The sequence below is a fragment of the Perna viridis genome, chromosome 13 (genome assembly GCF_037379345.1).
Source record: "Perna viridis isolate PV_CMFRI_1.1 ecotype Kerala chromosome 13, ASM3737934v1, whole genome shotgun sequence".
NCBI classification, from domain to species: domain Eukaryota; kingdom Metazoa; phylum Mollusca; class Bivalvia; order Mytilida; family Mytilidae; genus Perna; species Perna viridis.
In genome coordinates, this window is record NC_142457.1 from 24,857,893 (window position 1) to 24,873,874 (window position 15,982).

General features: G+C 34.4%; 1 long non-coding RNA gene across 2 annotated transcripts in view; it reads left to right on the forward strand.

Annotated features, from left to right (window-relative positions):
- The first annotated feature begins 5,590 nt into the window (after window positions 1-5,590).
- Window positions 5,591-15,982, forward strand: part of LOC148600073 (uncharacterized) — a 71,014-nt gene continuing 60,622 nt past the window's right edge. The window contains exons 1-5 of one of the 2 annotated variants that reach the window (XR_015918074.1): window positions 5,591-5,732; window positions 6,831-7,170; window positions 8,076-8,246; window positions 9,555-9,690; window positions 10,788-14,863. This is a non-coding gene — a long non-coding RNA (uncharacterized LOC148600073). Of the gene's footprint in view, window positions 5,733-6,830; window positions 7,171-8,075; window positions 8,247-9,554; window positions 9,691-10,787; window positions 14,864-15,982 lie in introns of those variants that run through there. The other variant, XR_015918073.1, reaches the window with a different exon arrangement.

A 15,982-nucleotide genomic window follows, 5' to 3' on the forward strand; every position in this document is an offset into this window, starting at 1 on the left:
GGATAAAAACAATACATGTACACATGTACAATGTATATTGCTGGAAAATAGCAAATTCATTTGTACTTGTTGCAAAACTGGTAATTGCACTCTGCAGAGCCTTGCTATTATACTGTTTTCTAAAGTTTGTACAAATAAATTTGATATTTTTTCACAATATGAAAATGAAAAGATATGGGGTAAGTGTCAGAGAGACCACACTCCATCCATGAGGAAAACAGGAAATTTAAAAATCTATCTAGGTCTTCATGTGCATGTATTAATATCGTAATGGAAACCGAGTAAGAGTCATTGTTTTATGAGGTCTGATGTCCATTGACTATGAGTTTACTTGTCCATATTATATGAAGTTCTATGATGTCCATAGATTGTGAGTTAAGAGTTGAATGGTAATTTGAGAGTAAGCATCCGTGTCCATTGACTGTGAGTTTACTTGTCAATGATTTCCAAAGTTTTATGTTGTCCATATATATGCTTTTAGCTCAGATACTTAAAAAGCAATTTTCCCAGCCTTATTTTAGGGCCAAATATGGGCCCCTGTCCCAATGGTAAAAGGTTAGAAAATTTTCCAATTGCAGTCATGATTTTCCTAACTATGACAGCTGAAGTAAAATCTTTATTTGCCTTTTTTCGTTAACCTTATTTGTTGAAAGATGCTCTGATTTTATAGTCACAAATTAGAATTATCCTTCTTAGGGATATGGAAAATGAAAACTTCATAGTAAATTGATGATATAATTTCAATTATCACTAAAACTTTAAGTAAAAGATTCTTGAAAGTAGTGTTTTGATTCCCCAGTCAAATGTTACGGGACATTTTTCCAAATTCAAAAGGGTAGGAAAATCACATAGGTACAGTTGAATTGTAATTGAAACAGATTAAATGTCCACGTTTTGTGTCCATTGACTGAGTTTAACGGTGTCAGAAGATTGTGCATGCAGATACTTTTACATACAGTTGATTTGTAATGACACAGAGTAAATGTCCATGATTTATGAGGTCTGTATCCATAGACTGTGAGTATTGCCGATTGCATTTTCGGCAAGATATACGCATTTTGATTGGCCAATTGAAATAAATTCTCCTAAAAGAAGACAAATGAACTATATTTAGATGTAAGGGAAATCGACGATCTGACAAATTAGGTAAACGAACAATCATTGATAATTTGTAATTAATGGAGGATGCGTAGAACTAGATGAACATACTTCAATTGGAAATTTATTTATCGACATTTCACAAATTTTTTATTTCAAGTAGCCAGTGCTAGTTGAGCATGTTGTTGGCCAATTTCACCGGTTGCTGCCTTCTAATGACATCCCTGACTAGATATACATAAATTTTTATTGCTAGATACACATGCATTTGTATTGTAAAGTGAACATAATGAAGTGTCCATGATATGTGAGGTATTGTGTCCATAGACTGTGAGTTCATCTGTCCATGAACTGTGAGTTCAGATACTACTAGATATACATACATTTATATTGTAATGTGAACATAAGGAAGTGTCCATGATATATGAGGTATTGTGTCCATAGACTGTGAGTTCACCTGTCCATGAACTGCAAGTTCAGATACTACTAGATATACATACATTTATATTGTAAAGTGAACATAAGGAAGTGTCCATGATTTGTGAGGTATTGTGTCCATAGACTGTGAGTTTTACTTGTCATGTTTTATGTGGAAATTGACATCCATGCAATGGTTAAATTCTAAATTTTATGAACTAAGGTAATTTGTTACTGAAGTGAAAGTTCATTTAATGTTGGCTTTTTTTAATGCAACCACTTCTCATAATGTTATATCAATTAAGCAAATAAAAATAAGGTGACACAAGGTGTCTATTGACTTTGAAAATTGAATGTTAACGTTAAGTTTACTGATTAGGTCAGTTTAACATGAAGGTCAATGATATTTTTAAAGATTAAAGTTATTGTATTATTTATTCAATTTAGGGCAAATTAAAATCAAAATTGCTAGAAATAATTTTAAAACTTATATCGACCAAGAGGGAAAGCGATATATAATTCTGTGATAACAGTTTATTTTTTTATGATACAGTGCTTTCATTAAGAGCCAGTACCCTCTACTTTTACCTGTCTACGTTAGCGTCTGGTACCGGCAAAATAAAATAAAAGCAAAAAAAATCATGAGGAAAATTCTAGTAAATAGGTATCTAAGATTGTTCCGTCTGTAGGCTACGGGTATGTCTCCAAAATTGTGATCTTTAGTCTTTATTATTGTTTATATCTATTGGTGTCTTCGTCGAGATCCGTGTGAGAATCTAATCGCTAAGGGTGCACTATACAGTTACATTAAGGCGCACTGGGTTGCACACCAAGTTACCCCGGTCAAATTTTGTAAAACTTAAAATTAAAAGTTGAAATTTGGTGGATATATTGTTTAAATGTAGATAAGCATTTATACATAGACAGATGTAATATATGTTATGGTAAACAGATGTAATTTAAATGAAAAATGGTATCCGGAATGTTTCAGTCTCCTGCCGTATTAGGTTCTCTCCTAAGCATCAGATGGCTGATTTCGCACGAACTTTTGGGACTAAAATTATGAGAGAATGAATCAAAAAGGGTCTTATTATTTTATCTTTTTTCACCTACTCCATGCATGCTTCCATCCTGTGGTAGTGTCTAAGTGCCTGATATTTTATAAAACATAGTATTTGGCTGTTAGTTTTGGAAAGGTGCCCCTGATTTGTACTAAAACCAGGTAATATTTTTTTCAATATGTTACCATGGCTACTGGATTTTATAAGAATAATCACTAAATTATTTATAAATGACTTGAACCTCCACACACCAAGGATTTAAAAAATATGCACTTTTTTTTATGACAAAGCACTAGAAATTTCTGTGTGGGCTGCCTCAAAACAGCTTTATTTCAACAAAATGAGACCATATTTCAGAAATGACCTAACTGTATTGTACTACCTTATATAGTCTGAATTTCCGCTGACCCTGCAACCCTCCTCTTTTTTATTTGGATATTGATATGTCGGGTTGGGGTCAGAACGTTGTGCCATACAAAAAGTTGGAGATTTAGCGGTACCGCGGAGTATCGCCCTTCGACCGCTTGTAACGACTTTCAAGTTGAATTTCTGCATGTCACACCTACCTAGTTCGATTCCGGAATCATTTTCCTGTATGCTGATACCAAATTTTCTCCAAAAATTACATTTATTATTGAATTTTCGATAATTTTCCACGAGAGACCCTGTTTTGTTGACATTTTGAACTGTAATAGAGAGTAGGCAGAGCTTGTTACTTTTGGAATGGTAGCGGGCACGTAATTTTTCAGCGGAATTTTGAAATATTCTGTTAGATTCTAGTTTTAAAAATTGTTCCTGCTCCGTTCTATTACAAATATTAAAAAATGATCATTTAATGTTAGAAATTGATTTTCTAGTATTACAAAATGGATTTGATGTATTCAATTACATGTACCATTTTTTGATATTAGAAAATCATTTTGTAATATTAAAAAATGTGACTGATTTTGCAATATTACAAAGTGATTTTCTAATATTACAAATTAATTTTCTAATATTACAAACTCATTTTCTAATATTACATATTCAATTTGTAATATTACAAACTGTGTGATGTTTTCTAATATTAAAAAATCTTTTGTAATAATATTAAAAAAATGATTTTGTAATATTAAAAATTCATTTTCTAATATTACAAAATATTGATTTTTGTCCACTTTGGCTTGCCATACACATGCAGTTGCTCTACATGTCACAGTAATAATTAGGCAATAAACAACAACAAAGTTTCATTATGATAATTATTTAATCAGCACTAGGAACCACCACATGTTATGGAATTTCATTTAATAAATGTTCAGTTTTGTTCTTATGCTTTCATTTCCATGTGTTAGTGTTCAAATTTTGTAACAAGTAAATAAAAGCCTAAGAACAAAATATGACATTTATCAAAATAAAAAAATAAACAGTCAACAAAGTTTAACAGCATTAGTCTGGAAATGGATCTGGTGGGAATCAAGGGGAGCTCCTAGATTTCAGGGTTTTGAGACTAAATCAGTTATGATTCATCATATATGATATATCTTGATTTCAAATTCATATATTGAAGCAAATATTGCAGACTTAATCCCATATTTTCAAGTCAAAATTTAAATCTCAAAATGGCTAATATCCAGGAGCTTCCAGGGGGCTTGGTCCCCGGACCCCCCACCAAGGCATTGTCCTGAATCCACTAGGGGCCTTCAGTGGCCCCAAGACTCCTTGCCAAATTTATATGGTACATCTTACTTTCTGTTAAATTTGTTACCATTTTTAAAAATTGCCCTCTCCCTTTTTATTGGGAAATTTAGTGACAATTTTACATTACACATATTGTGAGTATTTTTATGTTTCATATGTGTAGTAGAGGTACAGTACTATTGAAATATATCAAATTTACTATATTTTGAGAAAATTTTGCATAATTTAGCCATTTTTCAAAAGATAGGGGTTGTATATCTCAAATTTGGACTTTTTTTGTGGTTTTGAGGGGTACCAAATCCTCTTTTTGAGAAATATTCCTACTCAATCTTGCTTGAAAAAGTAACTTTACAAAATGGATGCCTTTTTTCAGAAGTACCATCAAAAGCTAGAGGAAAAATGTGCCCTTGGGCTAAATGGAGAGTGTTTTATTTGGACAGGGTCATGTACACCAAATGGCAATTATGGGGTCATAAATTGTAGATTTCCTGGTGCCATTGGGTGGAAATTATTATATGTGCACAGGCTTGCATACATGATGCAGCATAGGACTGCACAGTTAGCAGCTGTTGATGTATCACACCTGTGCCACAATACCAAATGCATAAATGTAGCCCATCTGGTGTTGGAACCACATTGCCCTTTTTCCGCCCTGTTTAGTGCACCTTAAGATGCCAGATAATAATTTAGGTATTTTAATGGATTTAAAAGAAAATGGGCAGGGGAAAGTGTTCATTTATTCATTAAATTTCATTTTATTCGTATCAATATAAGAAATCTTTTTGAAAGATTTGGGTGGTCCTTAAAAGGACCTTTGATTTTTTTAAGCTGTCTGTCTTTTACTTAGGCATCTTCTTCTTGCAGTATACATCATGCATCAGCTCATCTGGTACAGGATCTAGTTGCCCTTTTACATAGTCTGGTCTCTTTTTGTGGAGCTCTTTATGAATCTTGTGTTCCTCCAGTCTGACAGCTGCCTGTTGTAACCTCCTTGTCTTTACTTCAGGTTTCTGCTCATAAGTCCTTTTGTAAGTATACTCTCTGTCCATTTTATCAAAGAAGTTCTCACAGTCTTCAGACACTTTAATGTTCAACTCTTTGCTTTTCATCTTGGCTGATGTACCAGGTCTGTTGTTGGTCCTGTGTATTGCAGAATGAAGTCTGCCTTCCATGTTTTTTCCATGAGTTACATTTTTTGGTAAACTCACCCTCAATGCACGATGAACTCCTTCATTTTTATTTGTTGTGTGGAACACTCTCATGCTATTGACTGCTTCCTCACTAAGTATCATTTTCAGTAGTTCTACCAGTATAATATCATCAATTTCATCTATTTTCAGCACAGTGATGTTGTAAGTGCTTAGGTAAAAGGATCTGGTCCACCAGTTATCACTGACTGTACCTTTGCATACCACAGACTCCTTAAGGCAAGATGAACAGTCTCCACCATAACACTTGACTGTAGTTGAAAGGATGGTAGGTAATTTTTTACATACTTTTTCTGTGTCCTTGTTAAATTCATTCATTAACTGGTTCAGTATCATGGAACTGCGACACTTCAGGTCTAGGCTAAACATTTTCCTCAAGTCTTTGTTCTCTTCTTTAGTTTGTCCATGAAACATGGTCTCACTAAACTCAGCTTGCATTCCCGCTCGGAATTGATGTTGGCTTAGATGTACTGGGTCAGCCAGTCTCTGCACTTCCCACATAGGATGCAGTACATGTATGGCATCTTCTACTCCTTTAGCGGAACGTGCATCTCCATCTGTTGTGGCATAACGGATAAGCATACCTTGCAGTGCAAGCTGATTTCCAATTTCTTTTCCCATGGCATATTCTGATATTGGTATAGTTCTATGAAGGGTAGCAGTACATCCTTCATGGCCTGGGCACTCTGCATCAAATCCCTTTCCTCTGAGCCAAGCTCCCTTCCAACATAGCTGGTTTCGTGAAAATGCTGCAACTACAAACTTCCATGGAGTATTTTGTTCAATCGCAAGCATCTGTGCCTGTGATGCGTTTAACCCTGGTTTCTTCCTGCTGGACCTTGTTGCAGTTGGGTACCTGCCATATAAGGTCACATCTATCACATTTTCTGGTTGTCCCTTCTTTTTGTTGTATGCCTTCACTTGTTCAACCTTATCTTTCATGTCGTCCTTGTTCTGCTGTACCATAACTTCGGTCGGTGTTTCTCTGCATACCACTCTTGCATGGAGGTGGAAGACTTACACGCGCTAAAATCTCCTGGGTCTTGGTGCTTCCTATTGGACTATCTAGTCCTGCTGAAACTAGTGCAATGTTAGTACCGGCTGGATTTGGCCCTGGCTTGTTGTTTTCAACTTCTGAGTACAACTTTGCTAGTGTTGGAGTCGCAAACCAACAGTTTGCACACCGAACTCTGTACATGATACAGGCACCCCATTTTCTTTGACTATGTGGCTCCATCCATGGCCTCTTGCAAGTTTATGGTGTTTCCCTGTGCTGTTGGTACGCCAAGTTGAACATGTCAAACATCTTTTCACTCTCAATAATATGAGAACTATTTGATGTCACCTTTTCTTTGTCTGCTTTCAGGAACTGTGGCCGCAGGATCATACTGGATTTAATCACACCACTTCCATCTTCTTTTACCACCTGTGAGCTGTCAGTCCTGGATACGGAATCAGCTTTGATGTCGTCTTGTTGGTGATCTTACAGATTCATTCGGATGTAAGCTTTTGACTCTTCTTCATCTGATGAAACTGCATTCTCAAGAACGAGACCTTTCGACCATGGAGTATGACCTTTCTTGAACCTTCCAGCATTACTAACCTTGTGGCTTCCTGCTAGACCAGTTTTGCCTTTGTTGTGTGGAGTATTACCATCAGTAAACATATTTGAATCTTCTTCTTGTATGGTTCTGCAACAAAATTTGGTATGACTTTAGTCTCAAAAGGGCTACTATTTATCCTTTTTGGTTCTTTTGATAGTTTAGGTGAGAATTTCTAGATGCTGACAATGTTTACTTAGTTCTAATAAGGCTCAGGGTGCAGTCTTTTACTCATTAGATCAGATAATTTGATCCTAATAGGATACTAGATCGCCCCCTAAGTGATGGGGGGTTTTCAAAGAATCATCAAAAGAAAGCCAATATGGTTGTTTAATTCCGTATTATTGATAACAAATATTTGATTTGGGATTGTTTTTGTACTTTTTAAGTCGATACTAGTAAAAAAAATAAAATGCCTTTAGAAAAACAAAAAAATGAAATTGACCATTTTTGCACCACTATATTATAATTTTCGTTCTTTGAGACCCAAATGTGATAAATCAATTTTGTTTTCTTTAAAATGTGAAGAAAAAAACTTGCTGTGATGAAAATTTTCTAAAATACCTGTGTAATTATTCAAAAATTTTCTTATCTAAAGAACTTTATGTATGAGTATGCAACCCTGAGCCTTTAGATTATTGGTCATATCGGCACCTGTAGAAAATAATTATTTACACAAATACTTTTCATCTTATCAAGAATCTGTAAATTGGGGCTGTTTTCTGAATCATTAAAGTAATTTATAATATTTTTTTCTATTTTTTTGATGAAGTAGAAGTATTTTTAATTTTATGTTCATTTGATTCAATTCTATTTTTTTCCATATTTGGAATTTGAAAAAAAAAAATTAAACCACTTTAAAACTATTTTGATAAAAGAAAATTTGTAATTCAAATACTATAATTATCCAAGAAAAAAAAACACTTTAGTTTGTGAAAATATCTCAAAAAGTAAAAAAGTTATTGCAATATTGATAAAAGTGGTCATATCTAACTTTTTGAATTTTTCAGATAAGAAAGAAGAGCTGAAAACAGTTTTGGGTAGCTGTCTTTGAAGCTGGTTTGTGGACATGATAATGGACCGATTTGATCGAAACTTTGCAGAATGATTGGAAATATGATGAAATAACAGAAGATGGTTTTTTATTACAATATTTTAACTTTAGCGCATCTAATAGAGAGGTATGTTCATACAAAACAGCTGATATGGCTACATTTTCGTATTGGTGAGTATTTTTATGTTTCATATGTGTAGTAGAGGTACAGTACTATTGAAATATATCAAATTTACTATATTTTGAGGAAATTTTGCATAATTTAGCCATTTTTCAAAAGATAGGGGTTGGATATCTCAAATTTGGACTTTTTTTTGTGGTTTTGAGGGGTACCAAATCCTCTTTTTGAGAAATATTCCTACTCAATCTTGCTTGAAAAAGTAACTTTACAAAATGGATGCCTTTTTTTCAGAAGTACCATCAAAAGCTAGAGGAAAAATGTGCCCTTGGGCTAAATGGAGAGTGTTTTATTTGGAAAGGGTTATGTACACCAAATGGCAAATATGGGGTCATAAATTGTAGATTTCCTGGTGCCATTGGGTGGAAATTATTATATGTGCGCAAGCTTGCATACATGATACAGCATAGGGCTGCACAGTTAGCAGCTGTTGATGTATCACACCTGTGCCACAATACCAAATGCATAAATGTAGCCCATCTGGTGTTGGAACCACATGGTTTCAACAACAGTAGGCAAACATGTGTGTCGAAAGGGGAATGTATAGGTCACATTGCCCCTTTTCCGCCCTGTTTAGTGCACCTTAAGATGCCAGATAATAATTTAGGTATTTTAATGGATTTAAAAGAAAATGGGCAGGGGAAAGTGTTCATTTATTCATTAAATTTCATTTTATTCGTATCAATATAAGAAATCTTTTTGAAAGATTTGGGTGGTCCTTAAAAGGACCTTTGATTTTTTTAAGCTGTCTGTCTTTTACTTAGGCATCTTCTTCTTGCAGTATGCATCATGCATCAGCTCATCTGGTACAGGATCTAGTTGCCCTTTTACATAGTCTGGTCTCTTTTTGTGGAGCTCTTTATGAATCTTGTGTTCCTCCAGTCTGACAGCTGCCTGTTGTAACCTCCTTGTCTTTACTTCAGGTTTCTGCTCATAAGTCCTTTTGTAAGTATACTCTCTGTCCATTTGATCAAAGAAGTTCTCACAGTCTTCAGACACTTTAATGTTCAACTCTTTGCTTTTCATCTTGGCTGATGTACCAGGTTTGTTGTTGGTCCTGTGTATTGCAGAATGAAGTCTGCCTTCCATGTTTTTTCCATGAGTTACATTTTTTGGTAAACTCACACTCAATGCACGATGAACTCCTTCATTTTTATTTGTTGTGTGGAACATTCTCATGCTATTGACTGCTTCCTCACTAAGTATCATTTTCAGTAGTTCTAGCAGTATAATTTCATCAATTTCATCTATTTTCAGCACAGTGATGTTGTAAGTGCTTAGGTAAAAGGATCTGGTCCACCAGTTATCACTGACTGTACCTTTGCATACCACAGACTCCTTAAGGCAAGATGAACAGTCTCAACCAAAACACTTGACTGTAGTTGAAAGGATGGTAGGTAATTTTTTACATACTTTTTCTGTGTCCTTGTTATATTCATTCATTACATGGTTCAGTATCATGGAACTGCGACACTTCAAGTCCAGGCTAAACATTTTCCTCAAGTCTTTGTTCTCTTCTTTAGTTTGTCCATGAAACATGGTCTCACTAAACTCAGCTTGCATTCTCGCTCGGAATTGATGTTGGCTTAGATGTACTGGGTCAGCCAGTCTCTGCACTTCCCACATAGGATACAGTACATGTATGGCATCTTCTACTCCTTTAGCAGAACGTTCATCTCCATCTGTTGTGGCATAACGGATAAGCATACCTTGCAGTGCAAGCTGTTTCCAATTTCTTTTCCCATGGCATATTCTGATATTGGTATAGTTCTATGAAGGGTAGCAGTACATCCTTCATGGCCTGGGCACTCTGCATCAAATCCCTTTCCTCTGAGCCAAGCTCCCTTCCAACATAGCTGGTTTCGTGAAAATGCTGCAACTACAAACTTCCATGGAGTATTTTGTTCAATCGCAAGCATCTGTGCCTGTGATGCGTTTAACCCTGGTTTCTTCCTGCTGGACCTTGTTGCAGTTGGGTACCTGCCATATAAGGTCACATCTATCACATTTTCTGGTTGTCCCTTCTTTTTGTTGTATGCCTTCACTTGTTCAACCTTATCTTTCATGTCGTCCTTGTTCTGCTGTACCATAACTTCGGTCGGTGTTTCTCTGCATACCACTCTTGCATGGAGGTGGAAGACTTACACGCGCTAAAATCTCCTGGGTCTTGGTGCTTCCTATTGGACTATCTAGTCCTGCTGAAACTAGTGCAATGTTAGTACCGGCTGGATTTGGCCCTGGCTTGTTGTTTTCAACTTCTGAGTACAACTTTGCTAGTGTTGGAGTCGCAAACCAACAGTTTGCACACCGAACTCTGTACATGATACAGGCACCCCATTTTCTTTGACTATGTGGCTCCATCCATGGCCTCTTGCAAGTTTATGGTGTTTCCCTGTGCTGTTGGTACGCCAAGTTGAACATGTCAAACATCTTTTCACTCTCAATAATATGAGAACTATTTGATGTCACCTTTTCTTTGTCTGCTTTCAGGAACTGTGGCCGCAGGATCATACTGGATTTAATCACACCACTTCCATCTTCTTTTACCACCTGTGAGCTGTCAGTCCTGGATAGGGAATCAGCTTTGATGTCGTCTTGTTGGTGATCTTGCAGATTCATTCGGATGTAAGCTTTTGACTCTTCTTCATCTGATGAAACTGCATTCTCAAGAACGAGACCTTTCGACCATGGAGTATGACCTTTCTTGAACCTTCCAGCATTACTAACCTTGTGGCTTCCTGTTAGACCAGTTTTGCCTTTGTTGTGTGGAGTATTACCATCAGTAAACATATTTGAATCTTCTTCTTGTATGGTTCTGCAACAAAATTTGGTGTGATTTTAGTCTCAAAAGGGCTACTATTTATCCTTTTTGGTTCTTTTGATAGTTTAGGTGAGAATTTCTAGATGCTGACAATGTTTACTTAGTTCTAATAAGGCTCAGGGTGCAGTCTTTTACTCATTAGATCAGATAATTTGATCCTAATAGGATACTAGATCGCCCCCTGAGTGATGGGGGGTTTTCAAAGAATCATCAAAAGAAAGCCAATATGGTGGTTTAATTCCGTATTATTGATAACAAATATTTGATTTGGGATTGTTTTTGTACTTTTTAAGTCGATACTAGTAAAAGAAATAAAATGCCTTTAAAAAAAAATAAAAATGAAATTGACCATTTTTGCACCACTATATTATAATTTTCGTTCTTTGAGACCCAAATGTGAAAAATCAATTTTGTTTTCTTTAAAATGTGAAGAAAAAAAACTTGCTGTAATGAAAATTTCCTAAAATACCTGTGTAATTATTGAAAAATTTTCATAAATCACTTTTATCATGTTTCTTGATGTGTTCATGTGCTCTTAACTTAAACAACAAACAAAAGACAGAAGCCAACAAACAAACAAAGAGACAAACCATTCTTCATTCTTAAATTAAATTTTATATTATTTTGAGAACTAAAAAAAGAATGTTTCTTTTTTCGTTTTTGTGTGGTTTTTTTTACCATATTATACACTATTATGCCATTTTAACTTTAAAATATTGTTAGATTATGTTTTACAATGTAAAAATGCATAAATATGAGTAATTATATCAGACATCGTAATTAAAACACTTAAGACAGAGTACAAGGTTAGTTTATTGACACATTTGCATGGTAACTTAGTCTTTAGTGATTCCAATAAAGGTATTAAGATAATAAACATGGGTACTGGGAAAATCGATAAAGTACGTGATAATGAACCTGTTGACGATCTTTCACGTATAGACACAGATGAAACAAAATGTGCTATACAAGTTATGAAAATGACAATATAGCTGTCCTAGATCATACTACAAAATTATCTTTACATATACGTATAGAAATCTATCAGCCTTACTAGGCATTTCAATGGACGAATACTAGAATATGTTTGTTTTGAGATAAATGTGAAACTCTCTTATGTGTTGATGATAGGTTGATCCTAATGCTGTACATTATGATAAAGAAAACAAGGAAGTAATGGTAGTAAATTCGAAAGAAATTTTCTGTGACCTGAATTTAAAAATCCATTATAAGCCAAAAAGCCACTTCTGTTTACTTTGACTTTTCGCCACTATATACGTCATCTAAGTAACATGATATTACCATAGATGGTATCCTCCCTTTCAGACAAAAACCTCTTGGACTTCATCCCACTCGAACCAAACACTATTCTATATTTCTTACTCTTCTACACTCCTTTTACAAAACAATTCTTGACGCTCCTGTTTCTGACCCTTCCTCATAATTATACAAACGTGTTGCCAACATTTTGGATATTGGTTTCCACATACTCTTTAAACCAGTTTGTGTGAAAATTCAAGATGAAGAAAAACGATCATGTCTGCCACATTTCGCTAACATCCTCCACCACAAAAACGTTACCAATGAAATTACCTCATATTTCAAAGACAAATCAACACCGATTATTTCATATTCTTATATTTCACCCAGTGAATCCAAAATTTCTCTGCGTAATATCTAAAGGTCCCAAGTACCGTGAACCACGCTTCATAATTTGGAATTGTAACTTTAAAGTTCTTATGGATGCCGTAGAGGACTACGCAAGAAAATGGATGAACGAGAACATGAAAGCATTGATTCTCGGTCAAACCTTTAAGTAGTTCAATGAGTGCAAACACATAAGTTTTCAAAAGACCCCGATGTAGCAAACACATTGTCTACTATATAAATTACAAATATGTTGTCGTACTAGCGGACAAAGCCCAAAACAATATTGTTTTTTGTCTGCAAAACTTTTTCTTCCAATGTTTATTATCAGAGGTTGACATATACTACTACCACACTCTCCGTAGAAGATATTGTGGAAAACCATAAATCTGTGCTATCCTCTTTTGGTCTCTCTACCAAAGAAGATAATTGTAATTAACCGTCTATGTACTGGATTCCTAAACGCCACAAGAATCCATGAAAACAACGTTACATAGCTGGATCTGCAAAATGTGCCACCAGACCTATTATAAAACTTTTAACTTCTATACTCAAGCTGTCAAAGATGGTCTGCAGTCCTACCCCAATACTTGTTACTCCAGTAAAGGTATTAATTTAATGTGGATCCTACAGACACTGTAAAGTCAGCTTCATATCTTGATCTACACTTAGAGGTCAATAGTAAAGGAAAATTATTCACCATACTTTACGACAAACTTGGTGACTTTTCTTTCAGAACCGTCAACTTTTATTTCATCTGTGGCAACACCCCTTCAGCGCCTGCGTATGGAGTGTTCATATCACATCCCATACGTTATGTTAGGGCTTGCCGAAACTACGCAGACTTTTTGTATCGCGCTAGACTTCTAACAAGTAGGTTTATGGAACAGGGTTATGTTGCTACAAAGTTGAAGTCATCATTACAGGAGTGTTATGGTTGTCATCTCGTGGATCGTTACGGTGTATCCATCTACGCCATGAAAACTGATCTGTGCAACGTGTCATAGTTTTCCTTTTCTCTTTCGTCTTCCCCGGACCTGACTTTTGATGATCATCTCGACAGGTGTTTCTAGAAAAGCAGACAACGCATACTCTACCGGTACACTTTGTCCATGCTTCCAGCTTTAAGTGAAGTTCGAGTAGCTAATTTGCTTTTGTTACTTTGTATGTATTATTTTAGTTACTTTATGTTCTTTGTTGTGTATGTCTGTTTTCCATGTCTGGCCTTTGTCCCTGGATTACATTTTTTTTTGGTTACCGCTAGAACCTTGGTTCCCTAGTTTACTTTTACATATTTTAACATTAAAATTAAATTCAACAAGACGCTCCATTTAGACAGGAGCTCTTTAACACAAAATATGCAATGCTTAAGGTCATTGTCTTATTGGCTTTTGTTCTGAAATGATTTTCTTCTAAATTTTTTTTTTTGCGGGATTCCATTTAAACATATCTTTGATTTTTTATATCTTTGATAGACAGTAAAATGTTCGTTTAAGAAACCATTACAGTATAATGCTTTCAAAAAGGGTAATGTATAATGGCAACTGTAACTATAAATGTAATCAATACATGTATAATGACAACCGTTACTAGAAATGTAATCAATACATGTATACTGACAATTATACCTAAAATGTAGTCGATATATATTTAATGCATACTATTACAATAGATGTGTAAAATGTTGAATGTTAAATAAATTTTTTTCGCTCTCTTTGGAATTTTTTAATCATTAATTTTGAAATCATTAAACACAGTTTATATTTTAATGCTTGTAGTATTTATATCTAGATGAACTTCAACAAATCATCCATGTCTTTCCATTCGTATCTTTTCAGTCATACAACAGCAGTACTTATTAACATTATAACATTTTATCCTTATGGTTTAATATTTAACCATATATTTTTCGTTTTAAATGAATAACTTATTGGGCGAAGGATGTCCAATTTTACAATTCATTGCTATATATAAAGAGAACATGATAGAGTTAAGCGCCCAAGGTGTATCGGCTATCACACACAGCAAGTGTGGTGATATTTTGGTGATTCCTGACAATCTTCTGATTATAGATGTACATGTCTCATTACTATTGTTGTCTTGTCTCATATGGTATTCATTTTATATTTGTTTTTACTAACATTTTGTATTTGTTCAGTAATTTGTATAGTAAAACGAATTTTTCAATTTTTTATTATTTATATTGTTAAATGCCTTGGTTTTACCTCTGGTGTATGAATTTCCTTATTCAGCAGTTTCGTCAAGTTACATTTATACAAACAGAATAACACTGTGACTTCCGGCTCAAAAAAAGAAATGAACATTAGCAATTTTTTCAAGGACAATTTGTTGTGCATCAAGGTAACAATTCCCAGGATACAGAAACAAGCTATTGGAATAAAAACGGTTCTAGGGGAAAACCTCGTCATTATCAAAGACTTAACCAATATAAGAATTTTCATAAACTGAATTCAAATCATGCAATACTTTGGTATTTTGTGCGAAACCGGATCTCACATACTGTGACCTGTATTTAAATTCAATCGAAATGTTGTAGATCTATTTCATAAGTTTGTTGCTTGTGTATATAGTGTCTGTCTGATTTTAGTCTATTCGTTTGATGATCCTAATGATCAATTACCCGCTTAAGTTGATAAAATTTACTTTCATTGATCTAAATATTGTGTATTGTCTATTGAATACATTGTAAATATGAAAATATTTTAAAAAAGTGCTTTTTCAATTTTTTTAGTTTTTTTTCTATCATATTTGTCAGTTTCATTCAAGGTAATGAAAAGAGCTTTTAATTTGAATAATGTTTAATTAGAAATTATTGCGATATATTATGTTTTGCAAACAAATGACTAACCTAAAATTGCAATAATAAGATAACTCAACTTGCGGAATTTTAACATTTCCCATGATGGATTGATCTCAATATCACAAGAAATAAAAATGTTTTTTTACTAAAATGATACTTCTAATGATCGGTGCACGCAATAATTTCTGATTTAGATTGAAGGTAATGTATATGATAATCTTATTTCCATCACATTTTTTCTTTGAATTACCTCCCTTAGATTGAACAAATAATCACAATCTACAATTATAACTTGATTTTCCTTCGTTCACTATTGTACCATATTTGTAGTAGCATTACTGTGAAATTCATGACTATTGTATATATAATTCACATATATTTTGACAAATTTTAGTT